General features: G+C 35.6%; 1 pseudogene across 1 annotated transcript; it reads right to left on the bottom strand.

The window, feature by feature from the left end:
- Window positions 1-566: 566 nt before the first annotated feature.
- Window positions 567-8,793, bottom strand: LOC797311 (succinyl-CoA:3-ketoacid coenzyme A transferase 1, mitochondrial-like; annotated as a pseudogene). Its single transcript, XR_015520299.1, has 12 exons — window positions 8,385-8,793; window positions 8,098-8,247; window positions 7,902-8,008; window positions 6,426-6,477; window positions 6,208-6,315; window positions 4,699-4,747; window positions 4,251-4,323; window positions 4,097-4,172; window positions 3,920-4,016; window positions 3,492-3,572; window positions 3,302-3,403; window positions 567-844 (listed from the first exon to the last, which is right to left on the bottom strand). The product of XR_015520299.1 is annotated as a succinyl-CoA:3-ketoacid coenzyme A transferase 1, mitochondrial-like (transcript).
- Between the last annotated feature and the right edge of the window lie 7,571 nt (window positions 8,794-16,364).

Below are 16,364 nucleotides of genomic sequence, written 5' to 3'. Positions count from 1 at the left end.
TTAAAATACTCATAGTATCGTTACTTTTTATTATTTAATATATTCGTTCATTCATTCATTTTCTTTTCGACTTCCTTAATTAATCTGGGGTTGCCACAGCAGAATGAAACACCAACTTATCTAGCATATGTTTTACGCAGCAAATGCCTTTCCAACTGCAACCCATCACTGGGAAACACCCACATACTTCCATTCACACACATACACCATGGACAATTTTATTTTAAATTCACATACAGCATATCATTGGACTTGTGGGCGAAACCGGAGCAAACACGTGGAGAACATGCAAACTCCACACAGAAATGCCAACTTACCAGCCGAGGCTCGAACCAGCGACCTTCTTGCTGTGAGGCGAGAATGCCACTCACTGCGCCACTGTGCTGCCCTATTTAATACATTGCTAAATAAAATAAGCTGTTCTCCTTAATTGTTTATTTTAATAGTTTATCTTCTTTTTTATTAAACATCGGTTGTTTATGCTCAGAAATTGAGAGGCCACAAAGCATTTTTTAAATAGCATTTTATTTTGACTGGTATTTTCCAATATTTTGTTTAGTGGGACAGTAACAAAGAACAAATATATTTCTTTCTCTTTGTATTCTTATAGCAATGTGGTACAAGATTACTCTTTCTTTATTTCAATTACTGTGACATAATTAGGTTTTTATGCCACATTCAGAAATGCAAAGATATAAAAAAAAAAGAAAAGAAATGCAAAGACATTTTTCAAATGTGCGCAGTCCAGTCCTCTGTCTCCATCTGGCTGTGTCTCAGCAGACTGACAGAAGCTCAACGCTACAAATCCTCATATCTGCTGCATTGGTCGTAGGTTTTGCGACACCTGAAAAACACCAGAATAACTTAACAGATATTCTGTACACAAACCTTCAAAAGTTAAAGTGAGAAAGAAGCACATTTAACAGTGTAATGTATAATGTTTGATTTCTTTCCCCATCACCTATATGGATTTACACTGTTATGTTTTTGAGTAAAACATATTTTTTTATGAACTGTATCATTAATTAGTCTGATTAGTAAATCATAGCACTTATATCAAAAGGTCAATAATATTAGCAGCTTGGATCTTGCAATCTGCAATTTTGCCATGATTGTCACCCAATTGAGCATTTGTTTGTTTTTTTCACTTTTAACAGATCAAAAGGATATAATCAGCTCTGATCATGAGTGTCTTCTGTTTGCTGAAATTATTTACTTTTATCAGCCACTAATGATGATTCAGTATGAAAATGAAGGATTATATGAATGTAAAATGCCAAATGAAATTACATGTAAGATGTATAAAATGAAACACGTAATGTGATGTTGACTTAGATATTTTGCACCCCACAACACTCATTTTGCTGATGTGAGAGGGTTACGAAACACACGGTTTCAAATGCACACACTCTTATTTACAGGATGACTCATTTTTAATCACATTTACCTCTTCAGCATAGCTCCTACTGAAGTAATTCAACAGTTATGACTAACACATTCTCAGAAAAATGATATTTTAAATTCTAACACACCTCATCAGTTTAGTAAACATGTTGTGCTTTAGTAATTGTAGCCCTGGTTTTACCTTTAATGCATTTTACTGGACTTAAAACATCAACCAGGGAAACATTGCTGTTTACTGCTGTTTTATTCTGACTGTCTCTTCTATCTAATAGCTATTAAAATTTAAGCTTGCCCAATTTACATATGAACATAAAAGATCTATCCATCTATCTATCTATCTGTCTGTCTGTCTGTCTGTCTGTCTGTCTGTCTGTCTGTCTGTCTGTCTGTCTGTCTGTCCGTCCGTCCGTCCGTCCGTCCGTCCGTCCGTCCGTCCGTCCGTCCGTCCGTCCGTCCGTCCGTCCGTCTGTCTATGCTTTTAAACTAAAACTATAGCAAAGTTTAAATCCCATCTGTGTGCTTCAACAATAAAACAATCAGGATTTCTGCAGGTTTCCCCAAGTCAAGACATTTTAAAGACCATTAAGAATGCAATTTCATACTTTTACAGAGCTAAACACTAAGGTTTTTTTTTTTTCAAAATGACCAGTGTTAAAGATTAGTACTTTTTCAATAAAAGAAAATCTTATTTAGATATTTATACCATATATTACAAATAATAATTCAAACAAGCTACAGTAACTTTAGTTGTACACATACACTTTTTTCCCCAACATAACTTTTAAAAATGGTCACGTTCTAAAAACTATAATAAATTAAATGCTGTCACAACAGTCTGTAAAGGTCAGTGTCCTCAATAGGTAACTATAAACAAATATTTATTAAGATGGATTATTCATGATTGGATAGGTGTTGCTTTAGATAGAAATGGGAAATTTAAGAGCTGATTAAAACAATTGAAGACCTACAACACAATATTTAAGTGATTTTAAGACTTTAAGGCCTAAAATATGGTTTTTGAAGTGTAAGACTTTTAGACCCAGTGGACATGCTGATGCGTGAATTGAAAGTTGCTGCAGACTTTTATTTAAATATGATCAAGTTCAACTAAGTAGGGGGGCTGAGTTTTGTTTTGTACTCCTTGGCCTGTCACCATATCTATTTTTTGTTGTAAGATATAGTGAACCAATATATATTGTTATAAACAATATTACTGTCATTTAAAGATCATTTTATGTCGTTTATTATATAATGGCAGAATGACAATATAATATTACAATGCAAGTACACTCTTCCTAAGAACACATACTATTTCATTTTTAGGAATATTTATTAGTCATTTTAAAAGTTTAATAATTAGTACTGAAATCAAAATGTGAAAATGCATATCCTAAATTATTGAAGTCATGTCATGTGTTGTGCGATAAGTCAATATTTATTATTGTGAAAGGCCTATGTACTCCTCCTCATACCTTTCGCTCCCAACAATCTAATGGTTGAAAGGGTGTAGCTAATCATATTTAATCCAAGCTGTCAAACTGACATCAGAGAAAGACTGCCATTCCAGTGAAAGCAAATGGTCAGATTTTCATTTAAGATTACAAAATACTTTTATTAACTCACAGACTAGAAAAATAAACATTGTAAATTATGATTTCACGTGAACTTTACAAATCAGATCAGTAGACAGAGAGTTGCTGGTCTTTTGTGACCTTTTGAACACTTTCAACCAGATCCAATTGATTGCATCTTCAACTGCCTTTTGTTTACATTTAGTTACATTCAGTGTCATACAAGTGTGATAAGATAATCGAAAACACTCTATCTGGTTTTCACTCTACTGGTATCTTAATACCAGTGGCCCTGTTTAAAAATAAACAGAGCCTGTGAGCCTCACCTCAAACTCTGTCCCGGTACAGGCTCTGATGTCATCTGGTGTCAATCCTTCCAGAATCTCAATGAGAGTTAAACCCTTGCTCTTGTCTACATCAAACACCGCCTAAAACAAGAAACATCACACTGTCTGTGATTACTATGAAAAACAGCCTAACAAAATGTCTAACTTATAAGAAAGAAGTTTTACTGACCTTTTCAGTGATTATACGGTCAACACACTGTTTTCCAGTCAGAGGAAGTGTGCACTTGTCTAAGATTTTATGCTTCCCACCCTTTAAATATAAAGTACAAACTTTAGTGACAAAAAGGTGTTCACTGTTTAATCACCCTCAAGTAATTCCAAGTCTTTATGAGTTAAGTTTTTTTGTTGTTGTTGTTAAATGGATAGTGGAAGCCGGAAGACACTGACATCCATAGTGGGAAAAAATATATGGAAGTCAATGGCTATTAGTTTTCAACATTCTTCATAATATCTTCTTTTGTGTTCAGCAGGAGACCAAATCTCAAAACATGTTTGAAACAAGTTGAAAGTGAGTAAATAATGAGAAAAGTTTCATTTCTGTGTGAACTATCCTTTTATATTGGTAAGTGTGAGAGAGTACAGATTTAGGCTGTTTACCTTGGCAGAATGTTCCATAGTGACCACAATCCTTTGATTTTGTGGCATCACCAGACACCAGGTCCATCGCTCCACCCATCCCCTTCACCATTTTACCCTAGAGAAACACTTACATGTCAGTCTAAGCAAGTGTAAACACACTGAATGATAAGACAAAATCAAGCATGAAACTCATACTGGGATCATCCAGTTGGCCAGATCTCCATACTTGGAAACCTGCATTGCTCCCAGCATGGTCAGATCAATGTGACCACTAAACAAAAAGGCATAAAAGGTGAAGTTAAATTATAGTAGTTGGGCCTGTAATCTTGATAGATGTATTTGAACACACTCTCTGATCATGGCAAAGGATTCATCTCTGGAGAAGTAGGCAGCTCCTGGATAAACTGTTACCGTCTCCTTACCTGAATGACATATCAAGAGATATGAAAAAATGTTCACATGGTTTAATGTTATTATCGTTGTTCTTAAGTCAAATTTTAAAAGAATTGAACAAATCAATATTAATATGAGTCATTTTTGAAGATATTATTATTTGTATTTATTTTAGGATATTATATTACGTTACATTCTATTATATTATGTTAATTATAATATATCATATTATGCTCATTTAAAATTCAACTTCTGATTTCTAAATGAAGATCTTAATAGCAAATTCAATTAAATTAGATATCAGATTAAATGTTGACTGTGTGTCATGCATTAAGCTATGTAGAATGTGTAGGACATATATATCAGACCATAAAATATGATAAACATAGAAGATGTCACTCTACCAGCATTGATTAAATCAGGATCCACTTCACTTTCAGTTGGATAAGGGCCCTAAATGAGCAAAAATAAATTGGGAATTGAATGTGCCATACATTTACCCACTCTGCAAGAGCACAGTGATATCAGGACTAATGTAATTGCTGGCCAGCATAGGGATCCCAATACCAAGATTAGCTAGAAACTTTGTCAAGGTGTGTGTTAACAAGACACTATTCACTCATCCACCATATTGACAGTGATAGTATGCAGTATGTAGTCAGCCTACTGAAGGATACCATACATGCCATCCTGAAACTCCAGTGCAGCTCGCCGGATGATTCTCTCCCGGGTTATATCTGACTCCTGCTTCACTTTAGGCTTCTCCTCCTTGCCTGATTAAACCAACCTTTTCTGAAAAAAATGTGCTCCTGAATCTTATAAATTCTAAAATTGCATGTACATTTGGTTTGAAAAGTCATTATCATTTTAGGTTTTCTTTCCCCAAAAGGTTGCATTTTTAGTTATTTTAATGTGCTACTCTTCGTCATCGTGGATCACAATATTTTTCAGGCCATAACAATTTAATTTGTTCAGCAAAAAGTGTCTTACATGGCTGAAAATAATTTCTTGCTGTCAGAAAAGGTGTATTTTTCCATTATATACTGTGTATTCAGATATTTACATTTAGTCATTTAGCAGACGCTTTTATCCAAAAAAATGACTTACAAATGAGGACAAGGAAGCAATTTACACAACTATAAGAGCAACAATGAATGAGTGCAAAGTTTAAGAAGGAAAGCATTAGTAATGTAAGTTTTTTTTTTTTTGAGTACAGTTAGTTTTATAGCCAGAGGCAATTGCAGATTAGGAAGGAAAGTTGATGTTATTGTACATTTCTTAGGCCGATATTTCATTTACTTTATTTTTAAATCCTCTAAAATAATGATTTTTTCTGAATTTGAAACTGTTTACAAATAGTGTTGATGTAATGTAATGTGTATTTACATGTGTAATATCTAATGTGCTCAAAAAATAAAGGAAACACTTGGAGTGTTCCCTTTTTTGTTTTTGAGCAGTTGTATATGTGTCCATAAATCTTTTGTCAATCTATCACATTGGGTTGTTCAAAAGTTGTTTAAAGAGGAATCCATTAGTGCCACCGGCTGTTAACATTTATACTAGCAAGTGGAGTTTTGGCCTTTTAAAATGCATTTAAAATGGTCAATTCTGTTACTGTCAAACCACACACTCTGTAACCAATGTAGCATAACAGTGTTGACATGACAGAAATGACAAACTTTTTATTATTATTATTTTATTAGGTAAAAAAGAATTAACTTGTATTTGGCAAGCACTGGATTATTGAAGATGATTATTTTCTGTACGATACTGTAAAGTATTCCTGTTTGTGTTGATTTTATTTATATTTCTTAATATGGAATCATCCATCTATATAAAAATGTATAATATGCTCAGAAATCATTAAACCATTCTAACGGTGACGATCAGACAGGTTATTCAGTCTTTCTCACCTCGATTCTTTTTTCATAGCTGGCTCCTTTCACCACGCGGTCTACATAGATGCCGGGAATGTGAATGTCTTCTGCATTAAAACTTCCAATATCAACAATCTCTTCGACCTACAAGGTAAAAAGCATTATCAGTTTTTTTTTTGTTTTTTTTAGATGAGTTTAAACACAGTATTCCAGTAAATGTTGCACAGCTCATACCAAACTATAAGGTCACAAACCTCCACTATGGTGACTTTACACATAGGCTGATTGAAATTGCGGGTTGTTTTCCTGTATAAAAAATATAAATGTCATAATGCAATAGCAGCTGTACTTTTTAATGTATTTATCTTGAACTATTTATTCAAATCAGAACATTATCCCTCGCTCTCTCTCCCTTTTTTGAACTGTGTTTTTATTAAAGTTTTTATAAACGTAGTATACACATATAACATTTACTTAGATTATTTTTATTCACAAAAAAAAATAGAAAATAATAATAGATATAAATTTTAATAATAAATAAATAATAGCGACAGCTAAAAAAAGATAATACATTACACAAAAAGTACATATATAATTAATTAAACTTCAATATAATGACAAAAACTACAACAAAGCCCCTGACAGCATTTTAAAGATATGGTTAGATTAATGCCCAGGTCTGTTGGAAAATGTCTGTTTTCAACTGAAAATCTGCAACCATTTTACTTACTAAACTGATCGGGGGAAAGCCAACAAGCAAAAATAAATAAATACTGGGTGCATTGGTATGTTGTATCCTAACACTTTACTAAAACTTTACTCCCTTTTAACCTTCTGCCAATACACTTGTATTTTGGGACATTACCCTCTCTCCTTTTTATTAAACTAGAATTTAAAAAAAGTTGCATTAAATATTTTAAACTAGTAGTGGGAGTGAGTAAACAGCCTACATAGCAAACTTCAAATAGCCTTATGTTTCTTTGAAGGCAGTTTTGATTCAGATATACCAAAGCAAGTCTTTTCCTGAAAATAAAAATTTAAGCAGCGACACTAAAATAATAATAGTATCCTTGTTAACAAACAACAACAGTCCATTATTCAATGTTTTTTATATTATGTAATGTGGTATAGCTGAACAACTAAATTGTATTTTATATTATATCAATTTTCTATTTATTATTATCATTATTATTATTATTATTAAAAAAATATTCATAAGTCGTGTGTTGCGGACCTTTTGGCTAGGTCACCCTTGTAAATTAGATCTTGATCTCAATGGGTTTTTATCTGGTTAAAGAAACATATAATAATCTAATAATATATGTGCTTTTGTTTATTTTTGTAGTGTACAAAAACCCTATTCATTTTTTAAATAAAGTGAAGCAACATCAACACTTCCACCAATAAAGTCAAGTACATTTTTCCAAAAAAGTGGAAGACACGAAGGAGAGATGCCTAAATGACTATTTGATAAGCAGATGAAGCCTGACCTCTAGTGGACAGTAAGTAGGCTTACTTCAGAACTCTACTTCGGAAAAGACTAAATATTACAGAAATGTCAAGAAAGGGACATGATTTTAACGTTTCATAAATTATATATATAATAATATAATATTTTTTCATAAATATATATATATATATATATATATATATATATATATATATATATATATATATATATATATATATTTTTTTTTTTTTTTTTTTTAAATTAGATTCGTATGTTTTACCTGAAAATAAGATTTCCTGCTCTATCAAATTTCCAGGCCTTTACCAAAGCAAAGTCACCAGTGATCGCCTTTTCCATGAGATAATGCCTGCCGTTAAACTCTCGAACCTGGACCAAACAACCAAAAAAATTTAGGGCCAGGTATGTATTTTTTTCGGAGACAGTATGTTTTTAGACAGTAATATGATTTGCCACACCTCTCTTCTTTCACTTGCAATGGCAATGGTCCCATCTTTGTTGTATTTAATGGGCGAGCCGCCCTCCTGGATGAGAGTGCCATATCCGGTGGGAGTAAAAAACGCTGGGATTCCTGCACCACCAGCCCGGATCCTCTCTACTAATGTGCCCTGCCATACAAACAGGTCAGTAACACTTTACGTAAGGAGTAATGTACATCCTTCATCCACATTCTAATCTACAGAATTACCTAAACTAAAAAAACATGGAGCATGTAAACAGTGATAAGTAAATTGATCTACAGTACCTGAGGTGTAAGCTCTAGTTCCAGCTCGCCTGAAAGATATTGTCTCCCAAACTCTGCGTTTTCCCCAACATATGACGATATCATGCGCTTTATCTGTTTGCTTTTTTTAGAAGCATGCCCAGGCGAAAGTTGTCAACCCTGCAATCACAAACACTCTATATCAGGGGTTTTCAAACTGGGGTCCGCGGCCCCCTGGGGGGCCGCCAGATGGCGCTAGGGGGGCCGCAAAGAAATTTTAGATCAATGAGCCCACATGGATGAATTTTGTGTCCCGCATCATTCTGAAGGTTAATATATTTTTATTATAATTTGAGCTCAAAAGTACTGCAAAAATGAAGCTTTTTTCATTCTGCGTTTATGTCATTTAAATGCAGTTGACATTTTCGTGACACAGGAAAAGAAGCGCAGCGGCCCGCCTCCGTGGACGGGGACTTTTATTGAATAAGCGCTTCTGGCCAGGCGCTTCCTGACTGTGATTTTTGGCGCTTGTCTGCCGCACCTGACGGCGTTTACCTTTCACTTACGCTTACCTCTTTTACGCTTAACAACTAAATGAATGCTCAGGTTTGACTGACTATATTTCAGTTAAAATACATGATCAATAAGAACATTATCGGTGGCTGAAAGCACTACCCTGTTTATGGCTTGCGTTCCTAAGTAACCGAGGTGCTGCGGAGTACGCGCCTCTCTGCGCAGGCTTCACTCATAGGGAACAAATAGCATTTTAAAGACACGGCACAACATTGCACCTCGTCCACAGCGCGACAGGCTTTTAAACTTTGCATTGTACAAATATCAGACGGTCCTCTTTGCAGCATGGCAAACAAACATATTAAAATTGTAAAGCAAAAAGTGCTGCAATAACAATGAATGGAGCTGTCATCACATCAGCGAGTGCTCAGTTTCACTCCTGTTACACTAATGACAGCTGGATGAGCTCTGCAGTGGACCTCTTACTCACATTGGTTCATAACTGGATGATTAAAAAAACTAAATTGTATACACACTGAGTAAAAGCACTATAGCCTTTAAAATTATAATGTATCTGTTTGTGTTATGTTATAGGGCTAATAATTATTAAATATTAAAATGTATTAGTGCTCTGTATCTAATGGAGCTCAACATATCTGATCAAATTTTAATACTCTGAATATAAATGCATTTTGTTCCACTTTTTCCCATATTTGTTTGTGTAACTAATTTAAATGTAATGTTCAGTATTATTATTAATAGAACAAACTGGTATGAACATTTTAAAGTCAGCAAAGCTTCTAAAATTATGCAAAGTAAAACTTGTGGCTCTTTGAACTTGAATACCCAATTCTAGATTGCATTTAGGAAATTATTTTTTATCAGTGTAAGTCAGGATTGTCGACCTGAGTAAATTATGATGTGCACAAAAAAAAAGGAATAAAAATAAACAAAACACACTGAACCACTACAGCCTCTATTGTAGTATTGCTAGTTACAACAGTACAGTTAACTGTTAACAGGCTGATGAATGACAAAACTCTTTAAAACTTTAAAGCTTTAAATCTTTAGATACATTTAGACTCTCAGCTGTAAGGGTAAATACAGAAGAGTCTAGCTGTGCATAGGCTGAAAAAAAGCATAAAAATGGCATAAAAACTGTGTAAACGTGACGACTTGTACACAAAATATGGCTTGATGGAATAATTCAGTGAGAGCAAACCACAATGAGTACTGCGCATCAAGATTTGATCAATAGATTGAAGCACTAAAACCATGCCAACTCAACTAACATCTTACAAAAATTAATCCAGATAATGAATAATATAAATTTATTGAATAATATATAATAATATAAATGTATTGAATAATACAATTAAAAAAAAATTAAGTACAGTTGTTAATTTGAGGGGGTGGCGTCATTTTTATTTTTGGGGGGTCCCCAAAAGAATTCGCCCTACACAAAGGGGCCCTCAGCTGAAAAGGTTTGAAAACCCCTGATCTAGTGGGTCCGTCATCTTTAATGTGCGCGTTGGTGATTTCAGGAGGCGTGGCTTTGGACAGCAGGGGAGGGATTGTATTTGAAATATTATGCTAACCAGTTAGCATTTTGGCAGATCACCTAGTGCAGCTTTAACTGATGTCACACTAAAGCTCCGATCTGTCAGAAGTCAAACTGTGGCATTTAAATATGGTCAGTAGTAAAGTAGAACTTATTGTGGTATTTTCAGCATTTTTTGTTAGCATGATTTGGAGGGGCTCAAAAAAATAAGCCAATGTTGTTCTTGAAAGTATCTTTTTGACCTTTGAAAAAGTACATAGTTCATGGCATAAAGACACACTGAAGGGGAGGTTTTCACTCATCAAAACAACTAATTAAATAAAAGACACCAAACATCCCCTAAAAGGTCATTCAGGGTGACAATAACAGTTCAAGCATCTAAAAAATATTATTCCTTCATTTTCTTTTCGGCTTGGTCCCTTTATTATTACACGCCACCGTGGAATTAACCTGCCAACTTATCCAGCACAATTTTTACGCAGCGGATGACCTTCCGGCCGCAACCCATCTCTGGGAAACATCCACACACACACACACTCAGTCACACTCATACACTACGGAAAACTTAGCCCACCCAATTCACCTGTACCGCATGTCTTTGGACTTGTGGGGGAAACCGGAGCACCCGGAGGAAAACCCACGCGAATGCAGGGGGAACATGCAAACTCCACACAGAAACGGTAGCTGACCCAGCTGAGGCTCGAACCAGTGACCTTCCTGCTGTGAGGCAACGGCACTACCTACTGCGTCACCTAAAAATATTATATGTATGGCAAATTTATATCCTAAATAGAGGGTCTCATCACTACAATTTATTTGTGTCTTTTTATTTTTGACAACCAAAGAGTGCTTAAACGGTCGGACGTCTATAAAGAGAGAGACGCTTGCTTAGCATGGCACAAGGTCCATTAGACCTTGTTTTATTGGATTTGGCAACCAAAGTATTGAGTCCCTAAAGAGATAGTTCACCCTAAAAATGAAAATGCACTCACCATTTACTGACCTACATGCATGTAGTTCTACACGTTTATTCATACGTTTGCATTACTGAGAGCAGGAGAGAGACCGGCTGCACTAGTAGGCAGTGACGTTATCTTCATAATATTGTTTAATTAGCATAAATGATTAGCAAATGAATCTGTCTCGTCAGCCTTTACAAGTGAAGGAATTATCTACACACAATCTGAATTCCCAATTAGAATAATACTACAAACTATATAATACTATTCATGAAAACACCTAAATATCAGACTAATCCAAATGCCCAACACGAGCGAGCTGCGCTCCAGACCAGATCAGCTCGATGACGTATAATGTCTCCGACACGCCGCCTGTAGTCCCATTTAGCAACTTGATAGCAAGCGTCTTTTTAAAGAAGCATAACCCATTAAAAAAGTCAAGAGTGTGCTGTAAGTGATGTGTTTTATGTCGTAGAACAAAACGTGAAAGTATTTTGAGTTTGTGTTTGCCACGAACCTTATTTAAGCGATTTTACTGAAACCCCATCGAGAAAACCCATTGACTTTGGGACGAAGGAACCGGAAATGCTAAAATTCTAACTCGCTTCCGGGTTTTTGCATACAAATTGACGTCATAGTTCCTCCACTCAATTAGGAGTAGGCTAGCCTCAACAAGACTGACTGCTCATTTAGTCTACATCTAGGCCTATTGAACTACGTGCTTTAGCATAGGCCAACGAACTGCAGTACAGACACCAATTCTCACTTAAGCTCATTTCAGGTTATGATTAGACCTGTCCAGTTTCATCTGAAACGCATCCCAGATGACCTTCTGAAGTGGTTTGAGCGATCGGATGGATATCTGATCAGAACAAAAAAAAAAAAAAACAAACGAATGAAGTGAGCAAACAGCCTCAAAAACACTGACGTGACAGGAATATATATTGAATATAAATATATTATATTCATTATTTGATTAATATATAATATTCAATTACATAAAATAATTAAAAGGACAAATGCTGGACCTTTTGGCAACACTTTTTCAGTTTAGGTCACAATTCACAGTATTAACAAACAATTAAACTAACACTACTAGCATAATAAACTAACTAGCTGTTTGTTAATAATTAGTAAGGTACTAATTGGGTTTACGTTTAGGTTAGGGCTAGGCATGCCCCCACCCCGGCTACGGGCATGATGTAGTGGAGTAGCAAGTAACATGCTATTAGGTTATGTGACCGCTAGATGGCGATCTTGGATAATAAGAAGCTTACCACCACTAGGAGTTTGTCAGAGTCATTGGTCTTTAATTATAATCATCTGTCTCCCTATTCTACTGCATCCCAGAATAACACACGGCACCAAAAAAAAAATGTAAAAATATATATTCAGTATATTTAATATGTTTTTGTCCGCAACTCGCCGTCACGCCGTGACGGAGATTCCCGAGCCTGTTTGGTCCAATGGGAGGCGTGCTCTCCTCAGCGCTCACCATGACAACGAGACTCCCAGCAGTGACGTCGCCATGTAAACATTTGCATATGCATTCCTATAAAGCACGGCGGTTCTCTCTCGGTGTTGTCAGTTCTCTCGGGGCTGCTCTTAGAAATTGACCAAGGTAAGTTCAAAATAAACTTCTCTTTCTAAACACCTGTCTCGTGTTTTTATTTGTCATGTACAGCAATACACTGCCATACAGGTCTGTTGAATGCATTTGTACGCAACGTGGTTTGACAATAAAGTAGCCTAACAAGTAAATAGTTGTTAAAAATGTACCTTCATTAGTCAACATTTGGGGAAGGTAGTAAAAAGTTAATCAAAGATGTCCTAAGACATAATGGTAATGTTATGGATGTTACATGACTGTGTTTATTATTACGTATGTATGTTTAAAACCAGCAGAATATACTATATATTTAACATGTCATGAACTTACTGTTCTTCAAAAAATTGCTCAATAAAAATTTCCTTAAGACAAGAATGGGTATTGTTTTGGTCTTTTTTTCTTTTTTTTTCCCCTTTTTTTTTGTCAAACTACTGTAGGTTTTAAGTTACTACAGCAGATATAGGCTACCTATATCATTATATTGGTAGTCAGAGTTATTTTAATGACCCAAATCGAGTAAAATGTCTCCTACTCAAGTACTTTTTGCATGCAAAAGTCAAATTTACAGTTTTCAACAACAAAATTTTGTCTCGTAAAAATGACCCGTGGGGTGTGAGAAAAAAGTTAATGTCAAGTTATATATTATATATAAAAGAAGTGGAACAAGTTGTCATACTATTTAGTCATAATGCATTTTTCTGTACATTTCCATTAGACGTTTTTTTCTAAATCTATAATTGGTAAATTGCTCCCAGGTCAATCTGGACTTTGTCTAACGAAGGTGAGGTGTATCTGAAAGGAGATTGTCCTATGTTCACATTTCTACTTTTGTTTTGGGTTTGTTTTTTGTTTTCTTTGTCCTATGAAGTGCTGTCTTTTTCTTTCTGTATCACAATGACATGATCTGGCAACGAATCACAGTACAAGCCGCAAAAAAATGAAATAAATTAGCCGTAGCTTACATGAGGACGTCCATCCAGAGTACGCTGTTACATTGACAACATGAGTAAGTAATTTGACTGTCTTATCCGTACACAATGACACAAGGACTTGTCATTCTGACGGCACTGACATGTTCATTGAGAGATGAACCAAGGACTTTAAGCAAGAGACTGGCCTCTGCAGGTAATCCATGCTGTTTGGCTATTTGTATGTGCTGTTTTGAGAAATGCACTCACTGCTCAGCAAATTTCAAATCTGAGAAGTTTACCAAAGCGACTGAAAAAAAAAAAAACTGTAATACAACACAAGTTTATGCAAAGATGAAAAGTCTGCAAAGACAAAAGTGTGTATTTTTATTTGCACATATCACTTTATAAAAATAGTAGCGTATACATAATTCGGTTTTATATTTTTGGCTTAATATTTAATACTCGTTTTGATGTAACCATGTCTATAGTGGAATGGAACATCACAACCATGGTTTCTGCAGGTGTCAGTCACTATTTCAAATGTATGACTTTTTAAGTCTTTTCTGAAAACCATTGTGACCCCGACATTTCTCAGAGGTGGCTATAAATATACAAATGTTGCACACATAACAATAGGCCTATATAAACATGAGCATATTGCCAACACAAAGAGTGCAACAGTCTTAACAGTCATGGGCTATATAGTGTGTATAATCATTTATTCCTTTCTTTAATTTAATATTAATAACCTAACCTCAAGGAGACTGGTGGACAGCATGTGTTCAGGACAAGTCCATTGGTTTAATTTTGGAGATCATCCTCAATGGTCAGTTGTGGCCTGTGTTCATTTTCAATTTGATTACCATAAAGGGGTCATAAAGTTTAACCTGGTGCTATAAGTTCAGTCTGTGCTGTTGATCTGACGTACAATCTAATCTAATACACAATTCTATGACAAAAATTAAGGGCCGATGGCTCTTTATTTGCATGCGATCCTTGCATGCATGAAATATTGCACATCATGACAAGTTTTGCTTGCTAACTGAAAACGTGCTAGATATAATGCAGTTTTTCGTTCAGAATTGTGGTATTTTTAAAGTACTATCAAGTTTTCTAACTGGCGAGCGACATGATCTAGTGGGTCCGTCATCTTTAATGTGCGCGTTGGTGATTTCAGGAGGCGTGCCTTTGGACAGCAGGGGAGGGATTGTATTTGAAATATTATGCTAACCAGTTAGCATTTTGGCAGATCACCTAGTGCAGCTTTAACTGATGTCACACTAAAGCTCCGATCTGTCAGAAGTCAAACTGTGGCATTTAAATATGGTCAGTAGTAAAGTAGAACTTATTGTGGTATTTTCAGCATTTTTTGTTAGCATGATTTGGAGGGGCTCAAAAAAATAAGCCAATGTTGTTCTTGAAAGTATCTTTTTGACCTTTGAAAAAGTACATAGTTCATGGCATAAAGACACACTGAAGGGGAGGTTTTCACTCATCAAAACAACTAATTAAATAAAAGACACCAAACATCCCCTAAAAGGTCATTCAGGGTGACAATAACAGTTCAAGCATCTAAAAAATATTATTCCTTCATTTTCTTTTCGGCTTGGTCCCTTTATTATTACACGCCACCGTGGAATTAACCTGCCAACTTATCCAGCACAATTTTTACGCAGCGGATGACCTTCCGGCCGCAACCCATCTCTGGGAAACATCCACACACACACACACTCAGTCACACTCATACACTACGGAAAACTTGGCCCACCCAATTCACCTGTACCGCATGTCTTTGGACTTGTGGGGGAAACCGGAGCACCCGGAGGAAAACCCACGCGAATGCAGGGAGAACATGCAAACTCCACACAGAAACGGTAGCTGACCCAGCTGAGGCTCGAACCAGTGACCTTCCTGCTGTGAGGCAACGGCACTACCTACTGCGTCACCTAAAAATATTATATGTATGGCAAATTTATATCCTAAATAGAGGGTCTCATCACTACAATTTATTTGTGTCTTTTTATTTTTGACAACCAAAGAGTGCTTAAACGGTCGGACGTCTATAAAGAGAGAGACGCTTGCTTAGCATGGCACAAGGTCCATTAGACCTTGTTTTATTGGATTTGGCAACCAAAGTATTGAGTCCCTAAAGAGATAGTTCACCCTAAAAATGAAAATGCACTCACCATTTACTGACCTACATGCATGTAGTTCTACACGTTTATTCATACGTTTGCATTACTGAGAGCAGGAGAGAGACCGGCTGCACTAGTAGGCAGTGACGTTATCTTCATAATATTGTTTAATTAGCATAAATGATTAGCAAATGAATCTGTCTCGTCAGCCTTTACAAGTGAAGGAATTATCTACACACAATCTGAATTCCCAATTAGAATAATACTACAAACTATATAATACTATTCATGAAAACACCTAAATATCAGACTAATCCAAATGCCCAACACGAGC

This window comes from Danio rerio, chromosome 21 (genome assembly GCF_052040795.2).
Source record: "Danio rerio strain M-AB ecotype USA chromosome 21, GRCz13ab, whole genome shotgun sequence".
NCBI classification, from domain to species: domain Eukaryota; kingdom Metazoa; phylum Chordata; class Actinopteri; order Cypriniformes; family Danionidae; genus Danio; species Danio rerio.
This window is presented reverse-complemented; position numbering and strand designations above follow the sequence as displayed.